The 15,690-nt window shown below is 37.0% G+C and overlaps 1 pseudogene; it reads left to right on the forward strand.

The window, feature by feature from the left end:
* The window catches only part of LOC142164020 (uncharacterized), a 148,381-nt pseudogene that overhangs the window by 120,781 nt on the left and 11,910 nt on the right, over positions 1-15,690 (forward strand).

Genomic DNA, 15,690 nt, shown 5'->3' on the forward strand with positions numbered 1-15,690 from the left:
AAAGATAGAGATTTGACAGCTTTTTGTGTTTTGCAGTTAATATATTACAAGTCATTATATACTTTTAATATATACTACTACGCAATATATATGCACGCATACACACAAATTATACGAATAACAACGATTGTTCTTGTTTGGAGATGGAAGTACGTAGATGAAGAAAAGAGAAAGAAGAAGTAGTTTAGGCGTACTCAGCGTGGCTCCATCCATACAATTGCAAAGATTGACGGTGCCACGCTGCGTGCGACTGAACTATGCCCTCTTTTTATCTTGTGCATGCCCTAGTGAAAAATTTCCATTTCTATATCCAAACTAATATGTTTACTTATAATCGATGTGCATACAACGACGCTGTTCTTCTCTTCCTAGCTCCATTTCTATTTATTATTTTTCTTGCATCATGAGGAGTCTTTGAGCATATATAGACGTTGCTTGTTTTTGCCTTTTCACTTTTTCTCTTCCTCTTCCTTTTTCCCTCAGTCCTCTTCCATGGCATTTGATATTAATTAATGGAGTATTTGTGGAGTCTAAGACTGTGGTGTTAACGTATATATCGATCCATGCATGCATGCAGTTTCCTAAATGGTACATGTCCACTGCCAACTGAGGATTAGATCATTTTTGATGAAAACTAATTATGCTGCAGCCTGCATGCATGCAGAAATGCAATTATGCAATCTGTTTTCTCCTTGTTTAAAGGGGACGTCGTAGCTTAGGCGAAGAGGAAATTATAGAAAGCCACAACTTGGAATAGTGTGGTGTTAGAAGCGTGTCACTATCTCATCACACAGTTTTTATTTGCTTAATTATACTTAGCAATACACCGTTGCCGTTTTTATTTGCTTAATTATACTTAATTAGCAATACACCGTTGCGGTAACGTTGATTCTTTTCTTCATGAATATTTCTTTCATAAATATAGGTGATGGAAGAATTGAATCAAATCTCTATTTACTCTGATATCATGAGGATCAATTGTGCATCTCTCCATTTTCTTTCTTTATGTTTTCTTCTTCATATTTGTTTCAGGCGAAGAGGCAAACAAGTGTATGGTCAATATGAGGCTAGTGCAGAAACGCATCTAAATATGTACGTACGTGTTTTGCGCATGGTCATTCCAGGAATGTAAATTGTGTTTTCTAATGTATTTCCTGACAAAATTATATTTGTGCTGAAAATATAATTCTGTTACGTTTATGGCCAGATCGTCCTGTTTGGTTTCAATACGTAGAACTTCTAACAATTTCTCCTCCTTATCATGTCCTTTTTAAAGTCAAATTTCTAATATATAGCATCGTTATTAATTCAATTTGTCTTTAAAACTTAATTTTTCTTTGAAAGCTTTATATATCCTTCCTATGGGAAGTTTAACTAGGAGTAAATAACTTTCTATTCTGCTAGGTCCACATGTCAAAACTGCGTCGATGATTATTATGTGTATGTATCACATATTCGTGAGTACGTACTGGACGGAATTCCATAAAATTTAAAACTTTTGATGTTTTTCATTGAAGGACATGGGTACAAATTAAATTGTTTTGCCACAATTAGCTGCAAATGAATAATGACTAACAAGGTTTTTAGCTAAGCTTATAAGCTTATCAAACTGACTTATAAACCACCTTTTGACTTATCTACGCGTTTGGTAAATATTCAAAGTGCTTATAAGCTAAAATCAGTCAAAGTTGGTCACCCCCAACTTATGGCTTTTCACACTTTTAGTTTGATCAAGGCTTTTACTAGTTTATCCTTAATAATATTTTTTAATTCACAAAATATTTTTCCCAAAATAAATTTTCTAACTTTCTCTTCCTTCCATATTCGTTGTTTTTTTTTTTACAAAGAAACTTTTTAATTTGTAATTTTTTATACAATTTTTAAGGATATTTCAGCCATTTTAATAAAACAACAGCTTATCAGTACTTTTTTATCATACACATATCAACTGTTTATCATCAGTTTCAGCACGTCTATCTAAACACATAAATGCTTATTTAAAAAATCAGTTTCAGTACTTAAAATATTTTTCAGCACATCAAACTTATCAGCTATTTACCGTCGGTCAATTCAAACGGGCTCTAAATTTCTATGTAAATGTACATGTACCCGATATATGCGAATCTCTTCAGCGATAGAATAAGCTAGTAAAACTCGTTTGGACATTTTACGTTTCAAAATGTACGGTTGCCTTTTCCTTTCTTCGTTTCAATTTACCTATTTTCTTTTCTTCCTTTTGATAAACAATCAAGTGCCAAAAATGCTAAATGGGTCAATTATCGCAAAAGCTTACCAGTTCAATCTAATTTAACTATACTGGATTGATTGCATAAATTTTTGAAAAATTAGTATAAATGTAGTTTTTAGTTTTCTTAGATCACTCTTTCATTTTAACGGATTGAATATATAGGCAAAAAGTTGTATTGAACATATATAATCTAATTCATTAGTTATACTAACTTTATTACTCAAATAATATGATCGCTCTTAACTCGGATTTATTGCAAATACAATATGGTTTATGAGTTTAGGGTCGAGCTTCGTAGAGAATAATGTAATTCAATTTAAATAACTCCTAAGTCCGATCAAGTTAAAAAGGATAAATAATTATAATTGAGTTTTCTAATTATATATTAACTAACTATTTGAATTAAAAACAACTATGAAGCATGCTAAACAAAAACCTGTAAAAGTCTAGAGAATTTGCAGATGATAAAAAGTTTAGGATAACGAATTTTACTATTATCGGAATAGTTTTGAATTAACTCCGAAAATTTTGCTTGATACGATTTTATCAACTTTGGATATAGAATCATTCGCTAGAATTTTTCAACTACTAACGACGTTAATTCTTAAACCATTTTTGTTAAAATAATTCAAGACAGTAAACCCGTTCAATTTTAGGTTACAGTCGATTCACGATATCCCAGTAAATTCTAAAGTAAGTTAATTAATTCCTTAAATTAACGCGCAGTATTATTATTCGAATCAATCCTGTAATTCTTTTCAAGAATAAATAAACAGTAGGACAAAAATAATTGTGAGCTCAAACAATTGAATTCATTAAAAGTCTTAGTCAAATAAATAGAATGTGTATCAAGAATTCAAAAATTACTCTAACAACTGGTTCATCAAAACTCACCCTAGTTAAAAAATCTAGCTACTCAGATTTATACTAAAAATATAATATCCATAGTCAACAACTTCCATCACAAAAGAGAATAAAACAAGTTAGGAAAAACTCTTCGATTCTTCAATTGGAACGGTTTTGATGCTCTCCCAAGCTTCAAGTTGCTTTAAAACCGGTGTCTCTTCTTTTCCAAGTTGAGATTGGTGCGTTGGGGGGAGAAAAAAGAAGTTTTTATATAGTGTTAAAATTACTTCAAAGACCAAAATATCTCTAAAATTAACGCCCAGAAATTATGACTACACGTTGCACGCTCTGACTTTTGCCTTGTCCATATGAGCGCTCGCTGATTGCACATTGCAAGGAAAATACGTTGTTTCTCCATTCTAGCCCTTAAAATTTCTTTGAATCTTCTTTCAACTCCCCTATCAACCAAACCATAAATTAGATATATTTTTTATGAGTTTTAACTTTTAACCACTAAACTACTCAAAGAACAATTAAAAATGGGGTTATAATTAGAGGTGTACATGGACCGGATTAGTTCGGTTTTTATCAAAACCAAACCAAACCAATTATATCGGTTTGCTTTTATCGGATTTTTCGAATTTTTCGGATTTTTTGTTAAAGAAATACTATTTCAATCTTACTTTATTAAATTTTTTATAAGTAAATATATTTAGTAAAAATTAAAAAAATTAAAAAACATATGATCTATTAAAATATTCTTATGAGAGAATTTTCTTAGTAAAACATGATAGTACTATCTTTTTAATCGTCAGACAATAATATTTCGTTGATGTACACTTTTAAAGTTAATCGAATTTAATAATTAAACATAAAAATCAATATGATACCTAAATAATGATATGTCCTTTATAGTTTTAAATTATCGAAATACCACTTCAAATTCGAGAAAGATATAAGAATTTAGTAGACCTTTGACGTATGAATATGGAAGAACAAAGAGATTAACGCATTTCAGTAACACTTGATAAGAAAGTGACCATACAACCCATTATTAAAAGTTAATAAAAATGGAGTACTTCATATTTAACTAAATATTACATCCCATAAGAGAATCATAATTATTTCTAGATATGTTTTTAAAGAAAATTTTATAAAAATTCTTAAATGTATATATAAAAATAATATATTTATATGTCGGTTTGGTTATGATTTTTTTACTCAATATCAAACCAAATCAAACCAAACCTAATCAGATTTTTTTATCGATTTAGTTTGACTTTTTGGTTTGATGTGATTTTTCGTTTCGATTTATACACCCCTGGTTATACTACTATCGAAATACTAGTAAATGTATAATCTGGAAAAGAACTTGTAATTTGGGGCGATGAGAGTATTAGCCTCATCTCTGGTCGGTTCAAACCAATTATCATAGCACTATTAATTAATACTCTTTCCATTTCAATTTTCTTGAGTCTTTTCGGAGTATGAGAATCAAATTGATTTATTTTCAGTGTGAATTCGGACATAAATTCTTTAAATATTTTGAAATATAATTTCGTATTTTAAAAATCACATAAAAGTATTATAAGTTACGATAGTTAACAATTCAAAATATTTTAAAATTATTTGCGAAAAATATAGTCAAAGAAAATCTTATTTGATTCCAAAAGTAGTAAAGGTTCATTTTTTGAAACGGAGGATGTATCATTTTAAAGTTGACAGAAGTATGTTGTTTCGTAATTGAGTGGCTAAAATTCTTAACTTCTTGTTTCGTATATTGATTCAAATGAAAAACTCTGACTTGTATACACATTGTTTAAACTTATTTCAGAGCATAGTGATGATAGTTGACTTGCTATACGATTCAAAGATGCAACTAAAGAGTACTAGTTACGTACGTTATAAGAAATACAATAATGGTTGTCGACTAAATACTTGTATAGGGTAAAATCGGTCACATTAAATACTCGCATAATGGAGCGACACGTGAAACCAGAGATAGACAAAAAGTGAGACACGTGGGAACCGAGATCGGGGGCAGCAACTTCGGTTGGCACATGAGAGCCCCCGAAGGGAATATTGCTAATGAAGGCAAACGAGTGTCTGCCACCCGGTAGCATTCAATGAAGAATATTTTGCAATATTAAATACAAAGTCCGTTATAGAGAATTATGGTATTCATAGCCTGCTGTTACACATTCTTTAATGGTCTCCATTATTGTCATTTAAAAAAGGCTTGATCCTAGGACCTTGTTCTCTGGGTGCAACTATAAATAGATTTCAACAGCTATTGTAGGAAGACGAATTTTCTGACAAACTTATGCTATATACTATTCAAAAGCTCAATAATATTTCATTTCTTGCTTATTAATATTGCCATTACTGCCTTCGGAAGCTCCGCTCCCGGAATCAGACTATTCACTGTCTTATCTCGATTTCAAACCTAAGTCTTGAATTTTTATTTAATTTATTTATCATTTTGGGATCAAATCGATTCGCTTGCCTATAAATAACGTATAAATTCAATTGTACCATTTTACGAGCAAATAGTTTGGCACCCACCGTGGGGCTTAGACAGTTGTGTAATTGAGTTGATACTTGCATCTATTACTAATCTATTTAATTCTTTGTTTCTTAGCGAAAAATCATAAAAAAATGGCAGATAACGATGTCAACATCGCACACAATATTGAGGCCCAAGGAAATCTGCCTCAATACGAAGACTCGATCAGTGATACCCGCAACGAGGGGGATGAGGCCACGCCTGTCCATGGCGGGCAATATCCACGACATGTTCGGGAGGCAGCTCCTGATGATGCTGAAGACGAGCACGTCGCGTAAATAATAAGAATCCCGAGGGAGCAACAAACGGCTATTATGGGCCATCTCTTGCAGCAAGATCAGGTCATAACGGAGTTGAGGCAGGCATTGTCGGGTGCTTCTAACAACGCGAATGGAAGAGGTCCAGTTCCTCCTGGTGCTCCCACAAACCTAACAACACAAAGGGTTGATAAAAACACCTCGAGGGGCGAAGTCGACTTCGACAGGGCCAAAGGAAACGACAGCGGATCTGGTAACAATAATAAGAATGATCCCTTCAAAACCGAACTCATGCGGTTCATGAGGGAAACAAATGCTCGAATGGACCAGATCCCGGGTGCACCGCCAGTGTTGAAAGGACCGGACTCAAAGTAATACACCCAGTTGCCGTTCAAACCAAGCGCGGCACCAGAGTCGATCTCGAAGCGGTTCAAGATTCCAGACGTGCCAAAATATGATGGGACTTCAGATCCTCGGAAGCACATCACCACCTATATAACGTAGGTGAAAGGAAACGATCTAGATCCGCACGATATTGAATCACTTTTGTTGAAAAAGTTCGGGGAGACCCTCACGAAAGGGACCCTGACATGGTATTCACTTTTATCCGAGCACTCAATAGATTCCTTCGAGATGTTCGCGGATTCTTTTATCAAGGCCCATGATGGGGACATGAAGGTATAGACCCGAAAGGCCGACATATTCAGAATTACGCAAGGAGAGTCTTAATTGCTGCGGGAGTTCGTGACCAGATTTCAAAAGGAAAGGATGCTACTACCGGTCGTGCCGGACGAATGGGAACCTGAGGCATTTACTAAAGGACTGAATCCGAGGAATTCTAACACTTCCTGGAAGTTGAAAGAAAGTCAGATCGAGTTCCAGGCAACAACATCGGCAGATGTTCACAACTGGTACAAGTCAAATATAAGAATTGAGGATGATTAGCTCAGTTTTCCGGCATCAACCAAGGGTCAGGACCGAGATAAGAATAAAGGAAAAGTTGAAGGATGATTTCGACGCAGATAGACGGTCTTCCAAAGGTCAGTTTTTGCCCTACAAAAGGGCCGAAGGACACGGCTGTAGAAGAAGACATATTTAAACAATGAAATTACAGAATAAAGGTGAAGGAGTACAAGGATAAGTTAGGGAGATGAATGCAAAGAAGAAGCAAAAGATTTTCAAAAATCAAGCAATGACGAGGTATTTATAAGGATAGGCAACCGTCATCAAAGTTGATCATTATGAACTATCATAATGGAACTGTCACTTCGTGACTGATGCAGCCACAGAAAAATCCTAAAAAGACCTGAAAACCGTAGAACCAATCAAGTTGAGACATGTGCCTTGAGTCTTAAATGGACGTGACATATGTCACATCGGTTCTGAAAAAAGTATTATGATACTCGAGAAACGGCAACAAAGAATTCCCGCCATAAATACTTACCACTTTCCAAATATTCAGTTGAAGAATATTTAGAAAGTGGGGGGACTATCTGTATTTGGTTGGAAAAAGGCATGACACGTGGACTATCATCAAGGTGACAGGGCATGACACGTGGACCATCAATAAAGTGACAAGTGGCATTTCTAATTAGATGAGTTCAAAAATTCAAAAAAGGTACGGGAGAAATAGCCGCGAGATTTCTATGGGAAAAGAACCGGCTCTGACAACTGAAAAAGAAGAAGTACGAGCGGAATGCATAAAGACCATTAAAGAAGAAAGATGAACTAATCTATTATAAATAAGGAAGGGAAATCGACATTAATCGTAGTTACGGGAAATCATCAGTCATAAATGCTTCCGTTATAATTATATATGGTAACGGGTAATCAAGGCAATTAATGCCATTAACAAGCCCAAATTAAGTAAGAAAACCGTTATAATTGTGTACTCCTATATAAGGGCTTAGTCCTCATTTGTAATGGCATCTAATTATTATTGAAATATATGCAATTATTCTTTACTTTATTCATAAGGTTGTAACCACAATTCTAGGAGTGATTATCAATCTACTTCATATTTTCTTTCCTTGTCAATTATTTCCATTGTTTGTTTTATTCTTCAAATTATTGAAAAAGTGAAGTAAATCTTGGTTATCAGTAACACAATTTTTTCTTGATATTGACTTTGACCGAGAAATCTATTTTTGGGTTAAACAAATTTAGGTGAGACATGTGTCTTGAGCATTAAATGGACATGACATATGTCGCATCGATTCTGAAAAAAGGTATTATGATACTCGAGAAATGGCGGCAAAGAATTCCTTCCATAAATACTTACCACTTTCCGAATATTCAGTTGAAGAATATTCAGAAAGTGGAGGGACTATCTGTATTGGTGGAAAAAAGGCATAACACGTGGACTATCATCAAGGTGATAGGGCATGACACATGGACCATCAATAAAGTGACATGTGACATTTCTAATTAGATGAGTTAAAAAAATCAAAAAAGGCACGGGAGAAACACCCCCGGGATTTCTCTGGGGAAAGAACCGGCTCTGACAACTGGAAAAGAAGAAGTACGAGCGGAATGCATAAAGACCATTAAAGAAGGAAGATGAACGAATCTATTATAAATAAGGAAGGAAAATCGACATTAATCGTGGTTACGGGAAATCATCAGTCATAAATGCTTCTGTTACAATTATATATGGTAACGGGTAATCAAGGCAATTAATGCCATTAACAAGCCCAAATTAAGTAAGGAAATTGTTATAATTATGTACTCCTATATAAGGGCTTAGTCCTCATTTGTAATGGCATTTGATTATTATTGAAATATATGCAATTATTCTTTACTTTATTCATAAGGTTCAAACAACAATTCTGGGAGTGATTATAAATCTACTTCGAATTTTCTTTCTTGTCAATTATTTTCATTGTTTGTTTTATTCTTCAAATTATTGAGAAAGTGAAGTAAATCTTGGTTATCAGTAACCTGATTTCTTCTTGATATTGATTTTGACCGAGAAATCTATTTTTGGAGTTAAAAAAATTTAGGTGAGACACGTGTCTTGAGTATTAAATGAACGTGACGTATGTCGCATCGGTTCTGAAAAAGGCATTATGATACTCGAGAAATGGTGGCAAAGAATTCGCGCCATAAATACTTACCACTTTCCGAATATTCAGTTGAAGAATATTCAGAAAGTAGGGGGACTATCTGTATTGGTTGAAAAAATGGCATGACATGTGAACTATCATCAAGGTGACAGGGTATGACATGTGGACCATCAATAAAGTGACATGTGGCATTTCTAATTAGATGAGTGATAAGTGGGGATTTTGACTACTTATTAGCACCTTTTTGCTTTCGTTTTAGTCCAAAAGCGTTTAATTGTGTTCCCGAAAACTGATGAAATATGCTTAATTGCAGGAATAGTGGAAAATCAGCCCCCAAGATGAAATCCAACTCAAGAAGGAGTGATCTGAACTCAAGGACTCAAACAGGCACAGAAGCTCAAAGTGCGGACCGCAGATTTTCATCTGCGGCTACAGATTGTGAAGAAACTCCTATCAGAGACAAGTGCAAAGTGCGGTCATGTGCGGCCGCAGAACCTGGGCAAGAGCAAAAGTTCAGAGAACTTGCATCTCAAGTTCAACAGAAGTGCGGACCGCACAATTATTGTGCGGCCGCAGAAGAACAGCTACGCGACTGCAGTCATATTTGTGTGGTCCGCAGAAGAGCAATGTGCGGCTGCACTCAGAAATGCGCGGACCGTAGAAAGAGAGAAGTGCGGCCGCAGGTTTCCATTCCTATCAGGCTGAAGCAAAGTGCAGACTGCACATGGAATTATGCGGCCGCAGAACCTCCGAAAGGGTATTTTTATCCGAAAATTCCAGCACTGTATAAATAGATGAGTTTCACTTTTTTAGGTCAAGTTTTGACATCAGCACATAGACGTTTTCTTTTACTCTTTTTAGTAGTTTTTGCCATTTTGAGCTTTTTGTATATTGATTTCATCATTTTAATTATCAATATGGGTTTAATTATCACTTCTTCTTTTTCTTCCAATTTAAGCATGAGTAGCTAGATTTTCACTAGGGTTGTGACCCAACCCTAATATGTAAACTTAATGGGTGTTTGATTTATTGCTTATTTATGGTTGGGTGTTGATTATCTAGCCTAGTTCTTGCTTTTATGTGAAGAATTAATGGTTGTAAATATTATTTCATGCCTATTTGACTTTGTCTCTACTTGAGAAAGATAGACTTAGTCCAGAAAAACTTGGCTAGCAAGAAATTAGGTCAATCGAGAGATTGATAAGCCCAATTAAAGGGTTGAACCTAGAGATAGTAAAACCCGACTTGAGCTTATCATCAACTATTTTGTTCAATACCCATTTGGACTTGAGAAAACTAACTTGGGCAAAATCACTCTCTGACCGAGAGGTATTGAGTGGGTACTTGGGTGTTGATAGTTATAATACACCCTGACCAATAAAAAAAGATTTAAAGTTTACAACCCATTAGGCGAACACCTAGGTGAAGGTCATAGCCCTAGGCCTTTCATAACATTTGAAAAACAACCAAAAACACTTTCCTAGTTTAAATTCTTAGTTTGTAGTCTTCGTTTAGATTAGACCTAGAAATAACCCAAATTTGTGGAAGTGAAATTTGAGATAATTCAAGATCATACACTATAATATATAATCCTAATATATATTCCTAAGAGCCATTCATAGCTCCCTGTGGAAAATTGACCCCGACTCCTTGTTGGGTATTACTATTGCATCGACCGTTTTCATATCCTCAAATAGAGGAGTGAAATTGTACGAGATCAACTTTTGGCGTCGTTGCTGGGGAGCTAAAAGATGGTGTTAGCTATATATTTAGGTGCAATCATGGCAAACAATGAGCTCAGAAACATAGCCGTGGGGGATGTGGATGTTGATGATGATACAATGGATGAGGTCCCTCTTGAACCTCAAGCCAATAGACGAGGCCGACCGCCTCAAGACAATGTTCCCGTTCCACCCCCACCTCCACCACGAGCGACTCCACACCGGGTGTTGCCGAATGAAGGGTATGCGAGTGATATAGTCCCACCCCGTATTAGGGCGGGAAACTTTCAAATAACCAACGTAATGCTCACTTTGCTCGAGCAATGAGGGTTCTTCATCGGTACACCGGGTCAAAATGCATATAAACATTTGAAGGGGTTCATTGTTACGTGTTGGGGAAGCAAACAAACAAATGTCTCCGAGGATGCTTTGAGTCTAAGGCTTTTTCCTTTCTCTCTATGGGGGAAAGCTTTAGATTAGTTGGAAGGTTTGCCAAATCATTCCATTCATACTTGGGATGAACTAGCGGAGAAATTTATTTCAAAGTACTTCTCTCCCGGGCACATGGCCATTCTTCGGGATCAAATTCTAGTATTCAAGCAAGAGCCTAATGAACCACTACACGAGATATGGGAAAGATATAGGACAATGGTGAAATAGTGCCCCAACAATGATATGACGGAGAACATGATTCAACAAACTTTCTATTGGGGGATCAATACCACCAACCAATGTATAGTGAATCAACTTGCTAGTGGGAACTTCATGACTACGCCTTATGCGGAGGCGTGTGATATTTTGGATGAGACGGTGGATACTTCATCGGCGTGGAAATCTAGAGCCAATGTTCCACAAGGTGATCCAAATACGATTCTTCTTCATAAAGAGTTACATGACCATGGGCAAGCCATAGCCGAGTTGACAACCACCATGAACCAATTGGCAAAGGATAAACTTCAACAAGTGCAAAACCCTAGTCAATTCAATGCTATGGAGGAGTCAATATGATGGTAAACAAGAGAAGAACAAGAAGTCCACAAGTGCAACAAAGAGTGGATAATTTTGTGCAAGAAGATAGTGGATTTGATCAAGGTGATTCTTACAATGATCAAGAAGAAGAGGTCCAATATGTGAACAACATTCAAGGGCAAAGAAACAACTACCAAGTCCCTAGTCAACAACAATGGAGACCTTCGAATAATCAAGGCAATTGGAATTCTAACAACCAAGGTAATTGGAATAGTGAAAACAATAAAGGCAATTGGAACAACAACAATCAAGGTAATTGGAGTGGAAGCAATAATCAAGGAAATTGGCAAAACAATAATAACCAAGGCGGGTGGAACAACAACCAAGGAAATCGGGGGTCGGGTTTTCAAAGGCCCCCGATGTACCAACAACCGAGCAACCCACCTCCTTATCTTTCTCATGGTCCTAGTTCCTCTAATAATAAAATGGGTCGTATTGAGAACATGTTCAAAATGATGGAGAAGAATGCCGATTCCGATGCCTAACTCTCTTCACACAACACATCAATCTGTAACTTAGAAGTGCAAATGGGTCAAATCTCTCAAGCTTTAAATTCTCGTCCTAAGGGGGCACTACCAAGTGATACAGTGGTAAACTCGAAGGGTGGGAACACTACGGGGCATGCCATGGCTGTTACTAAAAGAAGTGGAAGAGGTGGGAATACACCTACCTCAAGTCAAAGTCAAATTGTGGATGATGAGCAACTGGTAGAAGAAAAGGAGATCCCGAACAATGTTGTGCAAACAAATGATGAAGTGCGGATTGATATTGATGACATGGCTAAAGAGACTCAAAAGGATATGAACCCATCTAGGGATCATGTGATTGACATACCGGAAATGGTAGTGCAAAAAGCTAAGGTACCATTACCTAAGCCACCTCCTCCCTATCCTCAAAGGCTTGCCAAGAAAAATGGCGAGAATCAATTCAAGAAGTTCATTGATATGATGAAGACTCTCTCTATAAATGTGCCATTAGTTGAGGCCTTTGAGCAAATGCCTGGATATGCAAAGTTTATGAAGGACTTGGTGACAAAGAAGAGATCGATGAATTTTGAAACTATCAAAGTCACTCACCAAGTGAGTTCAATTGTGCATTCGATGGCTTCTAATTGTGAAGATTCCGGTGCTTTTACAATTCTTTGTACCATTGGAAGTGCCGAGTTTGCAAAAGCTCTTTGTGATCTTGGGGCGAGTATCAACTTGATTCCCTATTCAGTTTTCAAGACATTGGGAATTGGGCAATCAAGACCCACATCTATGAGATTAAAAATGGCCGATCGTACAATGAAGAAACGGTTGGGGCTGATTGAGGATGTATTGGTTCGAGTTGACAAGTTCATTCTCCCGATGGATTATGTTATTCTTGATTGTGAAGTGGGCTATGAGGTGCCGATTATTTTTGGTAGACCTTTCCTTGCTATGGGGAAGGCTTTTGTTGATGTGGAAGCCAGTGAACTCACTTTCTAGGTGGGTGATGAAAAGGTGGTGTTCCACGTGTGCAAATCTATGAGGCAACCAAATAGCAATGAAGTGTGTTCGTTCGTGGACTTGGTGACCAATGTTATTATTGATGATACAAGTGCCACGATTAATGTGGATAACATGTTGGAGGCCGTTTTTCTTAATTTTAATGATGATGAAATGGATGGCTTCATGGAATGTGTTAATTCTTTGCAAGGAATGGGGTCATACAATTATGCACCTTGGAAACTTTCCTTGGATCTTGAGAATAGGAAAACTCCTCCTACAAAGCCTTCAATTGAAGAGCCTCCTATCTTGGAGTTGAAGCCATTACCTCCACATCTCAGGTATGAATTCCTTGACACTTTCTCTACTTTACCGGTTATTCTTTTCTCTTGTTTGGCTAACATGAAGATTTACTCTACATTGGCAGTGCTCCACAAGAGGAAGAAAGCTATTGGGTGGACTTTGGCGGATATTTGGGGAATAAGCCCCGCATTTTACATGTACAAGATTAATTTGGAGGAAGATGTCAAACCCTCCATTGAACATCAAAGGATACTCAATGAAGCCATGTAAGAGGTGGTCAAAAAGGAGATCATAAAGTGGTTAGATGTCGGGGTCGTCTACCCCATTTCTGACAGTTCGTGGACTTCTCCGGTGCAATCTGTTCCGAAGAAGGGGAGCATAACTGCGGTCACCAATGATAAGAACGAGTTGATTCCAACAAGAACGTTGACCGGATGGAGAGTGTGTATGGATTATCGGAAGCTAAACAAAGTCTCAAGGAAAGACCATTTCCCACTATCCTTTCTTGACCAAATGCTTGATAGTTTGGCCGACCGGGCATTCTATTGCTTTCTAGATGGATATTTGGGCTACAATCAAATCCTTATTGTCCTGGAAGATCAAGAGAAAACAACTTTCACTTGTCCCTATGGTATTTTCACTTTCAAGCGGATGCCATTTGGCTTATGCAATGCACCGGTAACTTTTCAACGGTGTATGATGGCGATCTTTACGGATATGGTAGAAGACTACCTTGAAGTCTTCATGGATGGATTTTCGGTAGTCGGGAATTCTTTTGATGATTTCTTGGCAAATTTGGATAAGGTATTGGCAAGATGTGAAGAAACGAACTTGGTATTGAATTGGGAGAAATGCCATTTCATGGTCGAGGAGAGTATTGTCCTTGGCTACAAGATTTCAAAGAAGGGAATAGAGGTCGACAAAGCGAAAATAGAAGTGATTTATAAACTTCCACCTCCAACATCTGTGAAGGGCATGAGAAGTTGCTTGGGTCAAGCGAGGTTCTAAAGGCATTTCATAAAGGATTTTTCCAAAGTGGTGAACCCCTTGTGAAAGCTTTTGGAGAAAGATGCTAAATTTCACTTCAATGATGATTGCATGAGAGCAATTGAATTGCTCAAGTTCAAGTTGACAACTACTCCCATTATCACCGCTCCTAATTGGAGCATTCCTTTTGAGCTCATGTGTGATGCTAGTGATGTAGCGGTTGGAGCAGTTTTGAGAAAACGTATCAACAAGATCTTTTATCTGGTCTACTATACTAGTAAGACCATGAATGATGCCCAAGTCAATAACACTGTAACCGAAAAAGAGCTCATTGCCATTATGTTTTCTATTGAGAAGTTCCCCCCGTACTTGATGGGTGAAAAAGTAATTGTCCACAAGGAGCATGCGGCACTTCGTTACCTTATGAGCAAGAAAGATTCCAAAGAGTTTGATAAAGACATCCAAGACCGAAAAGGAAGTGAAAACCAAGTGGCAGACCGCTTGTCTCGTTTGGAAGAGGAGGTGAGGCCGCATGATGGCCTTGAAATCATTGACTCCTCCCCCGATGAGAAACTCTTAGCCATTTCAATAAAAGAGGTGCCATGGTTTGCGGATCTAGAAAATTTTCTTGTAAGTGGTATCACCCCGGATGAGTTCTCTTCAAACCAATGGAAGAAGCTCAAATGGGATTATCGAGACTATTATTAGGATGAACCATAACTTTTCTGAATTTGTACGGATGGGGTGATTAGAAGATGTGTACTGGAGGAGGAACAAGTTGAAATTCTGGGGGCTTGTCATTCTTTGCCGTATGGTGGTCACTATGGTGGAGCAAGAACGACGGCCAAAGTGTTAAGTTGCGGTTTCTATTGGCCCACTCTTTCCAAGGATGCAAGTGATCTAGTTAAGCATTGTGATGAATGTCAAAGGGTCGGTGGAATCTCAAAGAAAAATGAAATGCCCATCACCACCATTTTGGAGATTGATATTTTCAATGTGTGAGGTATTAACTTCATGGGACCTTTTGTGGGTTCTTGTGGAAACTCCTACATCTTGGTAGTGGTTGATTAGGTGTTTAAATAGGTTGAGGCCATTGCATTACCCAACAATGAAGCAAGAAGTGTGGTGGCATTTTTGAAGAAGAATATCTTCACAAGATTTGGTACTCTGCGGGCTATCATAAGCGATGGGGGGTCGCA

The sequence above is a fragment of the Nicotiana tabacum genome, chromosome 9 (genome assembly GCF_000715075.1).
Source record: "Nicotiana tabacum cultivar K326 chromosome 9, ASM71507v2, whole genome shotgun sequence".
NCBI classification, from domain to species: Eukaryota; Viridiplantae; Streptophyta; class Magnoliopsida; order Solanales; family Solanaceae; genus Nicotiana; species Nicotiana tabacum.